Raw genomic sequence first — 17766 nt, 5'->3', positions numbered from 1 at the left:
ACAAATCTGAGCTACAAGTTGTTAGTGTGAGATGGACCGTTAGGTGTATTTGTAGTTAAATTGTATCTACGGACAGACACAAATATACAAAGTAAGGACTTTGCTGATCTGCTGCTTATTCTGGTTCAGAAACTCAGAAAGTATTGGGGCAAAAGACTCACTGAGCTGAAGATTAATGTCAGCATTTTACCTTCCCTGGTTTCTCCATCAACATGCTAATGAAATATTTAAATAAAACCTTTCCATATACAAGACTTACCTTATCTTAGACCCAGGGGTGCCATCACTGGGTCTCTGTGTTTCTCTATACAACGCAGGCAAATTGTAGCTGGTGGTGATGTTTTTAGCTTCCTGAAAACATCACAGCACCCTGTCTCACTAGCCATCAGCCCCAATACAAGCACTGGGTTGGCTTTTAGGAGGAGTTTTGCAAATATCAAAATGCTTGATGAGTGGACATCAGTTTGGAGAAGTGGTGTTCCTAGGCAGACTATATTTGAATGCAGACCTCCCACATATTATAACACCCCCATAGCATGCTGAGCCTCCATGATGGAAACCCAATTACTGAACACGGCGGGTCAGAGACAACCAGGCTGGGAAGGAAAATGCTAGATGATGCCAGATGTCCTCCAGCCAGGAACTAAGGTGGGCTTTATATGGCTTGCTGCAGCTTCTAATGCACACTGTGGACTTACCTTACTTACCTTTCGCCTGCTCTGCATTCCCCAGGACTTCTTTCAGAAGGTCAGTGATGTCATGCCTATGCAATGTGGAAGACGGGGGTAAGGAAAGTGTAAATATAACTTTTATGTTAGGGCATTTTACACCTACTAATAGTGGTGAATTGTTAAGGTGAAGGGGACCCAGACAGTGTATGCAGACCTTGCATTTTATTGCATGATCCACTTTAAATTACAAAATATGGAAGCACAGGCTTTTACAATGCAAAAGTCAAATGAAAAGATACTTCAAGGTAAACACACTGCAATAATGCAACAAATTATGTGATCTGTGATCTGTCATTCTCTAGAATTATTATTATTATTATACAGGATTTATATAGCGCCAACAGTTTGCGCATCGCTTTACAATATAAGGAAGACATTACAATCACAATACAATTCAAGACAAGATGGTAAGGAGGGGCTTGCCTGTGCGGGCTTATTGTTGCATTAATGTAAATTTTGGGTTGGCCTAGTGTGCAAGTTAATGTACTGAGCAGACACCAGTGGTGCCAAATGGCCGGAAAAATCCAGCCTGGGTGACTTGATCTCATTTCTTTTTACAGAATACAATCCTTTACATTCTTAACAATGGCTCCATGTTCTCTGTAAACCAATGTGGAGCAGGCTGTCACTACATAAATAATGTACTGAAGGTTATCTCTAAGCAGACCACTAGAGGGCAGCAGATTTTGATTAGTCCAAGCAGTGAATATTTCAACAGTGTTTACAGTCTTTTATATCAGAATAATTGTCTTAAAGGAGAAATATGGGGTCAGGGCTTTTCCCCATAGTTCTCCTTAGGGTAATGGGAGGACACAAACTAGTGTCCTCCCGTTACCCTAAGCTCAGTATACTGCGAGCTACAGCTCGCGGTATACTGAGACGCCGCAGCCGGAGCGGATCCCGACATCGATTTCGAGATCCGCCCAGCTGCGTGAGTGACAGCTGGCTCTGCCTATCTAGAGGCAGAGCCAGCTGTACCCGCCCCCTCCCCCGTCCGATCCGCCAGTCAGCGCTGGCGGATCGGAGCGGGGAGGGGGGAATCCAGCCCTTCCCTTGTCACGGCAGAGAGCCGTGACAGGATCGAGAGGTGAGCGAACGCCGGTATATGTTCGCTCACCTCCCGATCTACTGAGCCGACCTGTGACAGTCTCATTGTCACAGGTTGGCTAGAACTATAAGGTGAGTGAAAAGCACTCACCTCATAGTTCTCCTTTAAAGTGACATTAAAGTCAAAAAAAAATTTCCCTCCCTCCAATGTTAATGTTAGCACTTACCTTAAATGAGGTTTCTTAATCCGATCTTCCTCTTCTTTCCTGATATTTTCATCTGTCCCTCCAGCGGTGCGGCGGCTCTCCGATCCAGCACTGACTCCTCTCTGCTTGCAGGCACTTCCGATCCAGCGGTGTCTGCATGCGGGTGCACGCATCCATAGACTTACCTTGCATCTCTGCTCGTCTCCTGCCCGAAAATCCGAACTGCGCATGCGCCCGCCCCAAGATGCTTTGCGGCCGCCCGAGCAGTTTCGTATTCTCGGGCGGGAGTGCGCACCGAAAACAGGGTAAGTGTAAAACGCTGTTAAAGCGTTTTGTTTTTTTTTACTTTTTGCATATATCTACTGCTTGCTAGCAGTAGATATACCTGTAGGCAAAAACAACCGGAGGGTTTAGAACCCCTTTAAGCTCTCATTCACACTGAGCGTTTTGTATCGCTTTTTCTGCTCAAAGAAACACCCCCCATTAATTTCGATGGCCATGTTCACATCTGAGCGTCATGTCGCTTGTAGCAAAACGCCCATCGCTTGAAGAAAGTACAGGAGCTTCTTTTTGGCAGATTCTGTCCATTCACATCAATGTGCTGCAATTTACTCATTAAAAGGCACAACTCTATGTATGTGTGTAAAATGCACATAAAAATATGCAAGAGCACGTAAAAAGCATGCTACACAAAACTAGCTGAAAAAGCACATATACCATGTCGCTCAGGTGTGAATGCAGGTTTAAAGAACCCCGGACAGAATAAAACTTAACCCATGTGGGGGTAGCCCAACTGTAAGGGTTAATTTTTTACATTTCTTCTTTAAGCTATAATAAGCTTTCATGGTATTCAATAAACAAAGCAAAGTGCGCTAAATTCTAAAATTTCCCTTCATTTAGCTTGTGAAATCCTGGATAATTCTCAGCCGAATAAGTACATATACAGGGTCAGTAGGGGAGTGCTTCCAGGAGCCTGTGCTGTGTAACTCTCTCTATCACTCTCAATCTCTATCACTTACTCTCTTTCTCTCTCTTCTCTTGCTCTCTTTCTCTGTCACTCTTTATTTCTGTCTCTCTGTTTCTCTATCTATCTCTTTATCACTCTCTCTATCCCCCTCCCTCTCTCTCTCTCACTCTCTCTCCCCTCCCTCTTTCTCTCTCTCTCCCCCTCCCTCTTTCTCTCTCTCCCCCTCCCTGTTTCTATAACTCTCTATGTCCCTCTTTCTCTCTATCACTCTCTCTCCCCCCCATTCATTCTCTCTATTACTCTCTTTCTCTAGCGTTTCAACCTCCCTCTATCACTCTCTCTGTCTCTTTCTCTCTCTCTATCACTCTCTCTCCCTATTACTCTCTCTGTCTCTCTCTCTATCACTCTCTCCCCCTCCCTCTTTCTCTGTCTCTCTATTACTCTCGTTCTCTCCCTTTACCCCCTCTCTCTTTCTTTATCACTCTCTTTCTTGCTTGCCCTTTCTTTCCTTTACTCAGGCAGGTCTCATTCGTATTGAAGACTGGAAGAAACTTGGTGTTGGCATTTTGATTTTAAAGCCCAACTGCAAGCTCTGTGCTCATCTCACAAGTGACCCCCCTTGCAATGTCTTACTCATCCAGTCCACAAGAAAGCATAGTGTACATAGTGCAGAGGATTGTGCTGCGAAATAGAGAGGGATTGCATCATTACATTGTTGGGCAGTGGATCCAGTGTGTAGTACAGTGGGTAAGGCTGCAGGTGTAGTGGCAGATAGTTGAGAAATGGATGGCAGTAAATCTGGCATTATGGCAAATGTCATATTTTATTCGTTTTTAAACCATAAAATGAGTAAGTCTTTATGCATACACTTACCATGCTGAAGGTCTACATTAGTTATGTGGCAGGACTGTTGTTTAACATACTTCCTCATACACACAGCATACATGGAAAGGGCATGTTTTGGATCTACATTTAGCTCATTAACAGTACACCTTTCTGATGGACTAATGTCTTTATTCAACCTCAAATACTATGTAAAATACATATAAAATGGGCTGCAGTCCTAGAGATGGGCACCACACCCCAGAAACTGAACAAGTAGATCAAAAACAGAAAGAGAGTGGGCTTTAAAGGTGCCTAGTGAATTCTTATATCTAAAAACTAAGAATTGTATTCCTACAAATTAAAACCATAGCGTACTTCTATATACATAGGCCAGCATAAAAACCAATATACAACATCATGATTGCAAACGTCTTGAGATAAACCACTGGCAACCACCACATATACCGTATAGTCTTTGTTTTGTTGTGAGCTTATATCAAAGTCCATAATTAGGTAGCCAGGGTACCATATGACTGCAGGTAGTGCTAAAAGTGGAGTGTGTCTCAGTCTTAACGCGTTCCGTCTTAGGGAAGGCTTCTTCAGGAGGAAGATGTTCAAATTGCAAATTTAGAATGTTTATATCAGACGCCCAAACACAGGAAAAATAGGAAAGAGACAAAATTCCCATGGGGGTGGGGGATCACATGAGGGGATCATTCTATGGCACATGCTGCCAGAGGACACTTGGCATGGTAGATGCACAAATCTTAACCTGGTGGTCCAGTGGCTTCCACCCCTTCTTCACATACAAAGATATTAGACACAGAGGGATTTTGTGCAAATGAGAATAATGTATAAGAGAAAGTGTTTTAATAGTGTTATCTGAAGCCTTCCTGCTCCAGGTGAATAAGAGAAGCGATATGAGGTTGAAGGCGAAAAGACAATAGTTTGGCATACATTTTTAAGTCAATGCTAAACAAAGAAATAGGCCTATACCTGGCACAGTGTGTGGGGTCCTTTTGGCCTTTAGGAATAAGGGTGATATGAGCTACCTGGGATTGGCGAGGAAAAAAACAAGAGTCAGAGATAGCATTAAAAGTGGTTTTCAGGACATGGGCCAGCACATCCCTAAATTGTTTCTAGAAAGCCCCTGTGTAACCACCAAGGACCCAGGCTCTTTCCCAAAGGAATTGAAAGTACCTTGCTAGGTATCTCCTCAGTGGAAAGGAGTGGAAAGCGAGTCAAAAAGCGAGTCAGCCACAACAAGGTCCAATACAGGCAGAGCCGTTCGAGAAACGTAATCCAAAAGTTGTGCATCACCCAATGGATTAATAGGGGTAGTCACCGGATTACGAATGTTGTAGCGATCGGTATAAAATTAATGAAGGATCGACTTCATGTGTTCTGAAGTACAGATAGAGGGTTTTTTGTGTTTTTTTTTTTACCAGAGGAGGCTTTACATGTCTCTTCTGCTAATACTGGCCTCTCTAACATTGACGGGTGAAATCTTTTACCCTTGCCCCATGCAAAATTCCTTCAGCTACAAGATGTTTTTGGCTTTCCTTACATGAACAGCCAATTTCAAATCAGAGCTTTGACTACACCAGTTATAATAAGCCTCCTTTGTTTTTTTATTCAACCATTCCTTGGTGGATTAGCATGTGTGCTTTGAGTCATTGATATGTTGAAAATTCATGTCCAGAACAAGTTCAACTTTTAGATAGATGTCCTCACATTCTCATCAAGCACACTTTGATATGATGGAGAATGAATAGTTGACTCGATGACTACATGCTGCCCAGGCCACGGAGCAACAAAGCAACCCCAAACTACAGTATAACATCCCCACCAATATGCTTCAAGTGGGTATAAGGTTCTTCTGCTGAAATGCTGTCTTCAGGTTTCCCAAACATGTCTACTGTTACTGTTGCCAAACAACTTTATTCATCAGTCCACAGTACATTATTCCAAAAGGCCTGGTATTTGCCTATATGTTCAATGGCAAACTGTAGTCTCGCTCCAATGTTCTTTTTGGACAGCAAAGTCTTTTTCCCAGCACACCTCCCATGCAGGTTAAAGGTTTACTTTCCTAACCCTAAGGCCTCGTTCACACCAGACACAGTGCGTTCCAGCACGATTCTGGCCAGAACGCACTGCATCGCATTGCGGCCGGCTCACTTTGTTATGGGGCGGGAGGGGGCGTGGTGGTTCATTGAAGTGAATGGCACCGGAACCACCCCCTTCCGGCCGCAATGCGATCAGCCACACAGGAACGCAAGGCACAATATCTTTTTGCAGCGACAGGCGTTTTTCTGCTTGCAAAAAAACGCTTAGGTGTGAACAGGGGCCAAAGAATTGAATTGAATTCCTTTTCTTGATCGCTTTGTCGCGCTTAGCTTTGAGTGACATAATGCCTAGGTGTGAATGGGGGCTAAGAACAAGCTGACTCAGAGGATCAGGTGAGTATAACTTTGTTATTTTTGACCCTAAGATAAAATTAGCACTCAGGGCTAGTTCACACCGTGCAGTGGAGTCCTCGCAAGGTGAGACATTTCCCCTTGCTCCCCACGCCCCAGCCCACCTCCACACCGCCCAAGCCTGCCTCCATCCCACACCGGCACGCCTTAGCTCCACCCCGGACCTGCCCCCAACCCGGTCACTGAGATATGTGGAGGAGGGAGAAGAGAGGAGACAGCGAGGAACCTCCCTGTCCATCACTTGCTCGCCATTGGTGAGGCATCGAGATCGATGTCCTCAGTGTTTTTTGTTTTTTTTTGCTTGGACCAATGGCAAACCATCCACAGAGCTAAAGCCTCTAACAGCAAGTAGAGGCTGTTGCAGCTCTGGCTTCACTATATTAGGTTACACAAGCAGTGGGGAAGCCGGCTGCTGTGTAACCTAACTTAGCTGTCAAAAGCTGGATGAAGCGCACAGGCAGCGCTCCATCCATGACAGGTTACACAGCGGGGAGAGTTTCCTGTTACAACCTGTTACAAGCCAATCGTCCTTGAATGCACTGCACCGGAATCGTGCCAGAACACATTGGGGCTGATGTGAACTAGCCCTTAAAGTGACATTAGAGGATACATGTTTTCCCCTCCCCCATGTTAATGTCAGCACTTACCTTAAATGATGTCTCTTAATCCGATCTTCTTCTTCTTTCCCCATGTTTTCATCTGTCCCTCCAGCGGCGCGGCGGCTCTGCGATCCAGCGCTGAGTCCTCTCTGCTTACAGGCACTTCTGATCCAACGGTGTCTGCATGCGGGTGCACGCGTCCATAGACTTACCTTGCGTCTCTGCTCGTCTCCCGGCTGAGAATCCGAACTGCGCATGCGCCCGCCCCAAGATGCTTTGCAACAGCCGGAGCAGTTTCGTTTTCTCGCACGGGAGTGCGCAGCCGAAACAGGGTAAGTGTAAAGTGCTGTTACGGCGTTTTTTGTTTTTTTTAAAACTTTCTGCCTATATCTACTGCTTGATAGCAGTAGATATAGGCAAAAAAACGGAGGCTTTAGAACCACTTTAACCTTTGCAGTGCGGGTGTTGCCCCACTGCAAGAGTTCATTTTTCCAGTTCCTGGCGTCCCTCTTTAAATACATTGACAGAGAGGATGAGAGAGAGGCTGCCTTGCGTTCAGCAAAGTCTCTGTGACAGGTTTACAGGCCTGCGTGTCTGTCCTTTTGGGCAGCCAAGTGCAATACTTTGCAAAGTTCTGAGACATTTCTGGCACTGGAGACGAGACAGATTTCCACTCCAAACTGATGCATAATTAAAGAGAAATTCCACTTTTTGAGGATAAATATTAAATACACACTTCCTCATAAAAGAAAAAAAATGTGCATTTATTTATTTTTTCATAGGGGCTAGTGAAGCATTGCAGATGCAGTTAGTAGATAATGGGTGCAATGCTCTGGCTCCTGCAGACTCTTCCTCCTGTTCATTTTGCTGAATGTCTGTACCAAGGAATGAATGTACTACAAGTGCAGTGACGTCACTACTCTTGTATGAGATTGAGAACTACAAGTCCCCCTGCCACGTTGGCTGATGCGACTTGTAGTTTATCCATTCACAGATCCTGTCCCTCAAAATATTCAAAATACAGCAGCAGACGGTGGGGAGAAGAGCCCTGTGATTCAGTCTATTCCCTATATGTCTATGTTACACCCTGAATATGGGTGTTACATGCAACATGGTCTAAAAGGTGGAAGTGGTCAGGTTCAGGCATTACTCTGTCGCAGTGCTACTTTAGAGTAGCCAAAGGAGACATTTTGACTCAAGGTGTAACCTTGTAATAACTCTGTTGCACAATCTGTCTCCTTGCTCCTGTTTAGCATTGTTTTGCTGTGTGACAGAATTGATAAAGGTCCCCCTGTTTGTTTACCTGGGATTTTAGTTTATAATGGTTTGGTTTCTGGTTATTAGGAGCAGTTGAGGCTCAGTTTTTTAAGGGCCTGTTCACACCTGTGTATTGTGGTAATGCACTGTAAAATGCATGTACCGCAGTGCATTGCATAGCTATTCATTTTGAGCAGCATCCCAACACATCAACACATGTACTGCAGTGCTCGTGTGTTGTAACGCACCATAGTGCACATACTGTATGAGACCTATCTATGGGTTGCATTAAGAAAATTGTAGCATGCAGCACATTTGGTGCATTGTAGCCCATTCAAAATGCAGGGGCTTCCTAAGGCAACGCATGTGCAACCAATGTGCGTTACCGCAACACACAGGAGTGCACAGGCCTTTACAGGCCTGCATTAAGATAAGAGAATCAGAAATGCATTGCATACTACATCACTACTAGGCAGGAGACAGGGCTGGCATATACAGTATTATGTGTCCACACCATATACATATGTAAATGCAAATTATAAAAAAAAGGGTTTCACTACACTAAGACCCCGTTCATACTGAGCGGTTTGTCGCGCGGTTTCCGCTCCAAATTCGCGCATATTTCTTGCGCAATGTCGCTCAATGTAGCTTGTCCAATGCATTTCAATGGAGCTATATACAGTACATCTCACAGCTCAATGTCGCCTGTAGCTCGTCGCTCAAGCTTGTAGCTCGAACATGACCTATTTTTCGGCGGATGTTGCGCGATTTGGCCCCAATAGACTCAATGGTGTCGTGCAAAGTTGCCCATTACCGGCGATATTGCACGACCTTGTCGCGCGATATCGCGCTACAGAAGGGTCACTATTAGACAGCAATATGGAAGGAAGGAAGGAATGATGTCACATCAAGACCGATGTTTATTGGTTACAGCGCAATGTAGCAGCGACGAAGTCCCTCCCAAAAGTTGTGCTACATAGCGTGACAAAATGTGCACTGTCGCTCAATATCGCGCAATGTATCTCAATGCCGCTCATCACGAAATCGCGTGGAAAAACGTGCGATTCTCCATGTTGCTCAGTGTGAATGGGGTCTAACACACACCTAGAGGATTATAAGGCTTGTTGTGCACTCAGTTTTGCACCTTGTGATAAAGGTCAATGACAGACTGTCAGCGCCTGCTGTGACTGTCCCATTGTATTCACTACAATCTGCTGTCTTTCTTATAGCTATACTCAGGACATCTGTCTGACATCACCACTACCTTTCTACACTGGGCTCTAAGAAGAGAAGAATACATTATTATTAAACAAATTATGTAATATTGTAAACATACATAAAGTACACAAGACTACATTAAAACCTACCTTCATGGAAAAAAAATACCCTTATAGTGGGGCTGCTCCTGCACTACAAGGGTTAACTGCTCTTTTATGTCTAGGGGTATTGTGCATAGACTTTTACTTGCCTAATCCCCACTCCCCTGGCAGTCGGTGCTCACCCCTCTCCCCTTCGCTCCGGCTGGTGGACTGTCCCTCGACATCCTAATGTACAGTACAGGATTATGTATTATACACAATAACATCAGACTCTGATATCCAGGATGGAGCGGGGAAGAGTCTGCGGGCACCCATCTTGGAGCCAGTGTGAGCAGGAGTCAGGTAAGTAATTAAACAGGGTCAGGTCAGGCAACCTCAGCAATCCAGCTGTTTTTGAATTACAGATCCCATCCTATGAGGCATTGCAAGACTCTGACAGCCACAGACATGACTCCTAGAGGCATGATGGGTTTTTTAGTTTCCCCACAGCTGGAGTGCCATGGTTGCCTACGCAGTTAACCCTTGCAGTGTGGGGGTAGCCCCGCTGTGAGGGTAGTTTATTTTACCTGGAGACAGGCTTTAATCTGTAACCAATAGGTAAAACACGAATGCAATGTAACACACTTGTAATTTGTGCAGCTTTTCACCTCCTTGTAGCTTCAGCTATCTGAACTGATGTGTGTTGAAACTACAAAGACCAGCATCCTTTGCAGCATGGGTGGGTTGAAGTATGAAAGCATCCCTAGCCACTGCCTCCCTCCATCAGCTTCCCTTACAGCAGACAGGGAGACAGGACAAAAGGATCTCAGCTGGAAAAAATACAATTACATGCGATCCACAGCCCATCGTTAAGCCTGTAGGTAAGTGCTTTCATTGCCCTGCTTTCCCTTTGAATCCTCTAACCTTTTAAAATCCACTGGTGCTAAATGAGTCAATCATTTTATTGATCATGACATAGGATTATCATTGATGTATATTTAATCTGGATCATTCTCCTATATATTAGTCTGTCTAGGTCTATGCATGTCGTAGTGTGTTTTCATGTCTGTTTTATTACTGATATGCAGATTACACAGTCATACTAACGATTGCATTGAGGCTTCAGGAAATGTTCCACAGGGAGGGACTGCAATGCTGGGTTTGATTTATGTAATGGGGAGGATATCCTCCAAGGGGGGGGGGGGGGGGAGAGGGAAAAAAATCTTTCCTGCTGCTTATCACAGTGACACAGTGGCGACACATGAAGATGCTCTATATTTGTGTGTCGCTGTGGGTGTGCCCTATGTGGATGGTGCCACTTTAGGAGGCTGGAACACATCCCTGAATGAGAAATACATATTGAGACATACGCTTATCCTTTTTGTTGCCAGGCTAAGCGCTAAATAGGTTAAGCTTTACGGTTCAGGAAAATGGTATTATTGCCGATGTTCTTCAGTTCATATTCAATGGTAAATATTATTGTATGAATAACTTCAAAGGTAAATACACTGCTTGGCCAAAAAAAGAAGTCGCAACCTGGATTTTGGGCAGTGTATGATCTGGGGTTGCTTCAGTTGGTCAGGTCTAGGTTCAGCAACGTTATGTCCCCAAAAAATGCACACCTGAATATACTGAATGACCAGGTTTTTCCATCATTGATGGCACAGGCATATTCCAAGATGACAATGCCAGGATCCATCAGGCTCAAATTGTGAGAGTGGTTCAGGAAGCATGAGACATCATTTTCACTTATGGATTGGCCACCACAGAGTCCAGACCTTAACCCCATTGAGAATCTTTGGGAAGTGCTGGAGAAGACTGTACACAGTGGTCTGACTCTCCCATCCTCGCTACAAGATCTTGGCGAAAAATGTATGCAACTCTGGTTGGAAATTTTGTGATATTGCATAAGCTTATCGAAACAATGCTGCGACGAATGCGTGCCATAATCAAAGCTAAAGGCAGTCCAACAAAATATTCCATACATAGTATGTAAGGTTGAATAAAGACCAAGGTCCATCCAGTGTGTGTGTGTGTGTGTGTGTGTGTGTGTGTGTGTGTGTGTGTGTATTTATCTTTATGTGGATGGTGCCACTTTAGGAGGCTGGAACACATCCCTGAATGAGAAATACATATTGAGACATACGCTTATCCTTTTTGTTGCCAGGCTAAGCGCTAAATAGGTTAAGCTTTACGGTTCAGGAAAATGGTATTATTGCCGATGTTCTTCAGTTCATATTCAATGGTAAATATTATTGTATGAATAACTTCAAAGGTAAATACACTGCTTGGCCAAAAAAAGAAGTCGCAACCTGGATTTTGGGCAGTGTATGATCTGGGGTTGCTTCAGTTGGTCAGGTCTAGGTTCAGCAACGTTATGTCCCCAAAAAATGCACACCTGAATATACTGAATGACCAGGTTTTTCCATCATTGATGGCACAGGCATATTCCAAGATGACAATGCCAGGATCCATCAGGCTCAAATTGTGAGAGTGGTTCAGGAAGCATGAGACATCATTTTCACTTATGGATTGGCCACCACAGAGTCCAGACCTTAACCCCATTGAGAATCTTTGGGAAGTGCTGGAGAAGACTGTACACAGTGGTCTGACTCTCCCATCCTCGCTACAAGATCTTGGCGAAAAATGTATGCAACTCTGGTTGGAAATTTTGTGATATTGCATAAGCTTATCGAAACAATGCTGCGACGAATGCGTGCCATAATCAAAGCTAAAGGCAGTCCAACAAAATATTCCATACATAGTATGTAAGGTTGAATAAAGACCAAGGTCCATCCAGTGTGTGTGTGTGTGTGTGTGTGTGTGTGTGTGTGTGTGTGTGTGTATTTATCTGGCTCTACAAATTCCCATATGCCTGTAGATTCTGCGAAAGAAGAAACTCATCCAGTAGTTCTTGAATTTATCAATGTTATCAGCAGATGCCACTGCCTGTGGGAGGGAATTCCAAAATTTCCCTACTCTCACAGTAAAATACCACCTATGAATTCTAAGACTGAACCCCCCTCCTCTAACCCCTTTTGTGTCCCAGAGTTCTCAATATGGTTTTGGGATTAAACAGTTTGTTCCTAATATTGTGGTCCCCATTGATGATTTGAAATACTGCAATAAGGTCCCCTCTTAATCGCCTCTTTTCTAAGGTGAATACGTTTAGATTTTGAATGCGGTCCTTATAACTCAGGCCTTCTATCCATTTTAATGTATTTTGTAGCCCTTCTCTGAACTCTCTCCAGTTCCATGACGCCCCTCCTGAGAGTCAGCGACTAGAACTGTACCGCATATTTATAAAGTGTAACTATTTTTCCTTTGATCCCTTGCTACAATCCCTCTTTTAATATACACCAATATCTTGTTAGATTTGCTGGCTGCTGCTTGGCATTGCTTGCTAATGCCAAATCTGTGATCTATGAGGACCCCCAGGTCTTCTTCTTTTTCTGACTTCTCTAAAGTAACACCCTGCAAGTAGTAGTTTGCGCACATGTTCTTTACTCCCATGTGCATAACCTTACATTTTTCAACATTCATTTGCCATCTTGTAGCCCATGCCTCAATTTTGCTTAGGTCCTGTTGTAGTGCGCATATCTCCTGTTCGGAATTTACTGCTTTGCAGAGTTTAGTATCATCTACAAAAAACGGATGATCCTAAACTATGTGACTTGTTTTGGCCAGGCAGTGCATATTGAATGGATAACTTCATCTCCTTGTAGTCATACACCCAAAACATTCATTATCGCTTACCTTAAATATTATTTTCCAGGGCAAGTTCACTAGTATAATTTGAGATTTGTATGAACTGACGATGCTTAAGGCAGTTCTTTTGGAGGCGTACATTTAAAAAACCTAGATAATTAAAGGTGAACCAGTTAAAATGACTTTGGACCGATTGTTAGCTAAATGCATTATACTATAACCATTACCAGCGATGAATATTTAATGGTAAGAGTTCTGTTGTATTACCGGAAAGGAGGAGAATTCCTAGGAGAATGTAGAGGTTATTTCATTTTTTTTTTTCTCACTGCACATATAAGATTTGTGCCTTGTTTCTATCTGTATTGCACTATGATGGCTCAGTAGTTAGGACTCTTGCCTTGAAGCACTAAGGCCCTGGACTAGATGTCTGCATGGATTTAAGGCTTGTTCACACCTTGTCTGTTGCGCTGTGGTTTTCTGCACGCCTCTGCACATGTATGGCGTGAACAGGGTACATAGAAAACAGCTCATTACACCATACATGTGCGATGTTGTGCGGAAAAAACGCAGACCAACAGGCATGGAGTAAACACGCCTTTAATATTTCCACAAGAGTTTCCTCTGGGTGCTCTGATTTTTTTTCCCATTTCTATAACAACCATCGTGGAAGGTTGAAAGGCCTATGGTCACTAGAGATGAGGCTGGGCATCAGTGCAAACTCAGTTCACCCAAGCCCGCTAGAAACTCTGACCGGCACCCCCTCCTCCCGCTCTAATCTCTGGCAGGGGTATTCCCTGCCCCTTTGTGATGTATAGTGCCGGGGTGGGAAATGCACCTCCCGCAACTGATTGGGCTGGGAGGAGGGGGTGGTGGCCAGAGTTCTACGCAGGTTTGGGCGAACTGGGTTCATACTAAGCCTAGGCTCATCACTCATGGATGCAGTTTGAGCATGTCAAGGCATTAGAATGTAAGGTTTTTTTTGGGGGGGGGAGGGGACAGGAACTGATAAAAGTATTTCAGTTAAACCTATAGGAGTTATATAAATTCAATATGTAGGCCTTGCTCAGATGAGTGTTTAAAAAGGCCTGACAGAGGGCACTGAACACAGGTAGACCACCTCCTCAATAAATTGGGATGCTCCTTGATATGTGGAGCTGATGTGAATATTGCCTTAGCGAAGAGCTCCAGACAAAAAACGGAATTGGCCGCTACCTATGTGTACAGTGTTCTTTTATGCCCAGGCAGTCCTTGGTTATGACCAATTATTCATGCAGTGTAGCTCCAGAGTTCCAGAGACAGAGGCATGAAGGGATTTGTAGTATCACCGCAGCTGGAGTGCCAAGGTTGTCCATCGCTGCCTTAGTATATACAGGTGTTTGTATTTGGATCTGCAAATGACTGTGTAATCTAGGGTACTGTGCCTGGACAATGAAGGAGAAGACAGTGATGCCAGACAAACCATCCAGTCACTGATGATATGGCAACAACTCACCAGTGACGGAATCATTAATAGACCATTTTCTTTTTCCTATGGAGTAGCACCTTTTGATGGTAAGTGGTTCTGTACCTGGAAAAAATCTGCCTCTGGCAATGTGTTGCTAGCAGCAGAATTGCCGCTCTGTCATCACTCTAAAGCTGGCCAAACATTGGTAGATTTTCATGTAAATGTTCATACAAAAAAGACTTGATGAATGTCGTTCAAAATTTTGTTTGATTTATAACATTCGATTTTGGAATGAATGGAGTTTTTCAAACAAAAACCACATTCCCTACAATTTTTGTCACTACAGTTGAAAATGTTTAAAGAAGAACTCTGAGCAAGTAAACTCTTAACCCTTGCAGTGGGGCTACCCTCGCAGTGCAAGGATTAAGCGCGCATTTTGTCTAGGAAGCAAAAATAAAAAAGTTAAACTCATCAAAACCACAATCCCTGCCGGCTCAAAGACTGGTCCCTTCAGCCTTGCTCTCCCTCCGCTCCAGCGATGATTTTTACATCCCTAGGCAAAATGAGCTCTTAACCCTTGCAGTGCGGAGGTAGCCCCACTGCAAGGGTTAAGATTTTCTTTGCCTGGAGTTCTTCTTTAACTGTTAGGAAATCAAACAAATGTTCAAAAACCAAAGTATTTCGAATGGAATGCAACTGGTGTATGGCCAGCTTTAGAGTGCTGCTCTGTGTATCAGCACTGCTGTAAAGAGGATTATTGGAGTTTTACATTCAGATAGATTGACTGCCTATCCTAGTCATATGTAAATCACATGCTTATTTTTATTGACTTGTAAATAATATTTTTCAAGAAAGGAATATTTTAGTTTCTTTCTTTTGTATGCACTTTTGCTAATCTTTTGAAAAAAGAGACACGAGGGGGGGAGGGAGGGGGCATGGCTCTCGACTTCACATCTTCTAATGTATGTGATTTAGCTAACCTCTTATAATTCCTTAACAGGTTTATTTCAAAAGGCATATTTTTAACAGATATTTGCTATGCATTTTCTAACTTTTTTTTGTATTCATAATAATAATAATAATAATAATAATGCATATACAATCGAACTACATCCTGTTAGAAACTTATAGACCACATTAGATAGCTGATTTTTATTTTGTGCTACTGAGCCATTTCTCGCAATCCTATGGCCAGTAAAACCGTAAAAAAGTGGAAGCAATAACATACCCGATCTCCACAAATCATCAAAGGTGACCCCCATGGCTGCCACAGCTATGAAATATTACTCTGGAAGCTGCCATCTTTGTTCTCTGAAGTCAGCGCCAATACCTGGGTCAGGCTGTTAAACACACTTCACCGATAACCATGACATCATGTGAAACTTGCTATCCCTTAGCCATCAGGAAAATGGACAACAGCTATGTTTTCCTGGCCGGAGATCTTACCTGCTCATTCATGCACATCTGCCACCTACTGTATCTGGCCAGCCTATAACAACCTGACCACAGAAGAACTATAAACCAGCATTTCTCAACCTTTTTGCAGTCATAGCACCCTTTAAAAGTATGCAAAATGTCTGGGCACCCTAGTTTAAAATGTAATGGAATTTTTGTGGGAGCCCTTTTGGATGGAGGAATAGCCTAATTTGTTTCCATAGTGCTGGCGGCTGCACCATGGGAATGAATGACACTACAAACATTTTGAGGCACCCCTGAGGAAGCCAGAAAGCACCCCAGGATGCCATGGCACCCTAGTTGAGAAAGGCTGCTTCAAGATGCCCATACACTGTATGATTATCGTACGATAATCGTGGGAAATCCCGTGACCGTACGATAAATCGCAGTGTGTATGGAAGGCGTGCGACCGTTTCTACTGTACGATCGCACGTCTTCCGTCGAACAAGCAGGCTGGAAAACCTGCCGAGAATCGTACGATTCTCGGCGGGTTAGTGGCATGCTTGTTCAGCAACTGCGGAACGGGCCGGTGTGCGCATGCACACACTGCCCGTTCAGCATTGCAGTCATCGGAAGCCCGCCCCTCAGCAGGGCGGGCTTGCGATGATCGCAAGTACGATCTGCCTGTCCAAGATGGGCAGATCGTATGTTTTTTAAAAAAATTACTTTACAACCCTCGCAAGACAAAAGTCTTGCGAGGGTTGTACAGTGTATGGCCACCTTTTTAAACGCTTGCAATGATGTCATCTGCAACACCAAGAAATCTATGTGGTGCCATTAAACTGATTGCAAACAAGTGGTTAAATCGCTCACTAGCATAAAATTAAAATCTTAAAGGCAATTTAGCGCCAGTACTGTGGTTTAGAGAGTCCGATGAGCTTAATCTTTGACTCTTTTTAGAAAACATGAATGCTTTGGGACAGCTAGTAATTATAATGGCTTTCTAAGAAACCACAGTTTGCATACTTTATGAGAGACAAGGCATTGAACATAAAAACATTCATACAAAGTGTGCTGTCTTCTAATGTGTAGAAAAGCTTGTCTCATTAGGTAGCCACTCCCTAGTAAATTCCTTTTATCTTTCTTTCCCCTGTATTTCAAAAAGCCTAAAATTTCAAGTGTTTTGTAAAATGTATTTTACTTCCTTTTTTCAATTATGGCTGGGAGCAAGCAAACTAATTGTGAAGTCTAATGCAGGAAGTTGTGGTTTGCCACCATGTAAAGAATTCTGTTATAAAGAGAAAGATCTAGGTTTCAGAACATTTGCTTCTTTTACTATACAGGTGAAACTCGAATAATTAGAATATCGTGCAAAGTTCATTTATTTCACTAATGCAACTTAAAAGGTGAAACTAATATATGAGATATACTCATTACATGCAAAGCAAGATAGTTCAAGCCGTGATTTGTCATAATTGTGATGATTATGGCTTACAGCTCATGAAAACCCCAAGAACCCCAAATCCACAACCTCAAAAAAGTAGAATATTACATGCAGTCAATAAAACAAGGATTGTACATAGAACAATATCGGACCTCTGAAAAGTACAAGCATGCATATGTACTCAGTATTTGGTTTGGGCCCCTTTTGGGCCCCTTTTGCAGCACTTACTGCAATTACTTTTGCACGATATTCTAATTATTTGAGTTTCACCTGTAATGTGCATTTAACCCCAAAAAATATCATATCCAGGATTGCAGCTTACTGATTCTTATTTGTGACGGCTGCATACATTTTTTTTTTTTTTTTTT

The 17766-nt window shown here is 43.3% G+C and overlaps 1 protein-coding gene across 1 annotated transcript in view; it reads left to right on the top strand.

The window, feature by feature from the left end:
• The first annotated feature begins 10199 nt into the window (after positions 1-10199).
• Positions 10200-17766, top strand: part of GNB4 (G protein subunit beta 4) — an 88398-nt gene continuing 80831 nt past the window's right edge. Inside the window, exon 1 of the mRNA XM_018554902.1 lies at positions 10200-10288. The gene's annotated coding sequence lies outside the window, so the exon portion shown is untranslated. The remainder of the gene's footprint in view (positions 10289-17766) is intronic.

This window comes from Nanorana parkeri, unplaced genomic scaffold (genome assembly GCF_000935625.1).
Source record: "Nanorana parkeri isolate BGI_ZX_2015 unplaced genomic scaffold, ASM93562v1 scaffold177, whole genome shotgun sequence".
In the NCBI taxonomy this organism is placed as follows: domain Eukaryota; kingdom Metazoa; phylum Chordata; class Amphibia; order Anura; family Dicroglossidae; genus Nanorana; species Nanorana parkeri.
The sequence above is the reverse complement of the archived record's forward strand: the minus strand, read 5'-3'. Positions and strand labels throughout refer to the sequence as shown.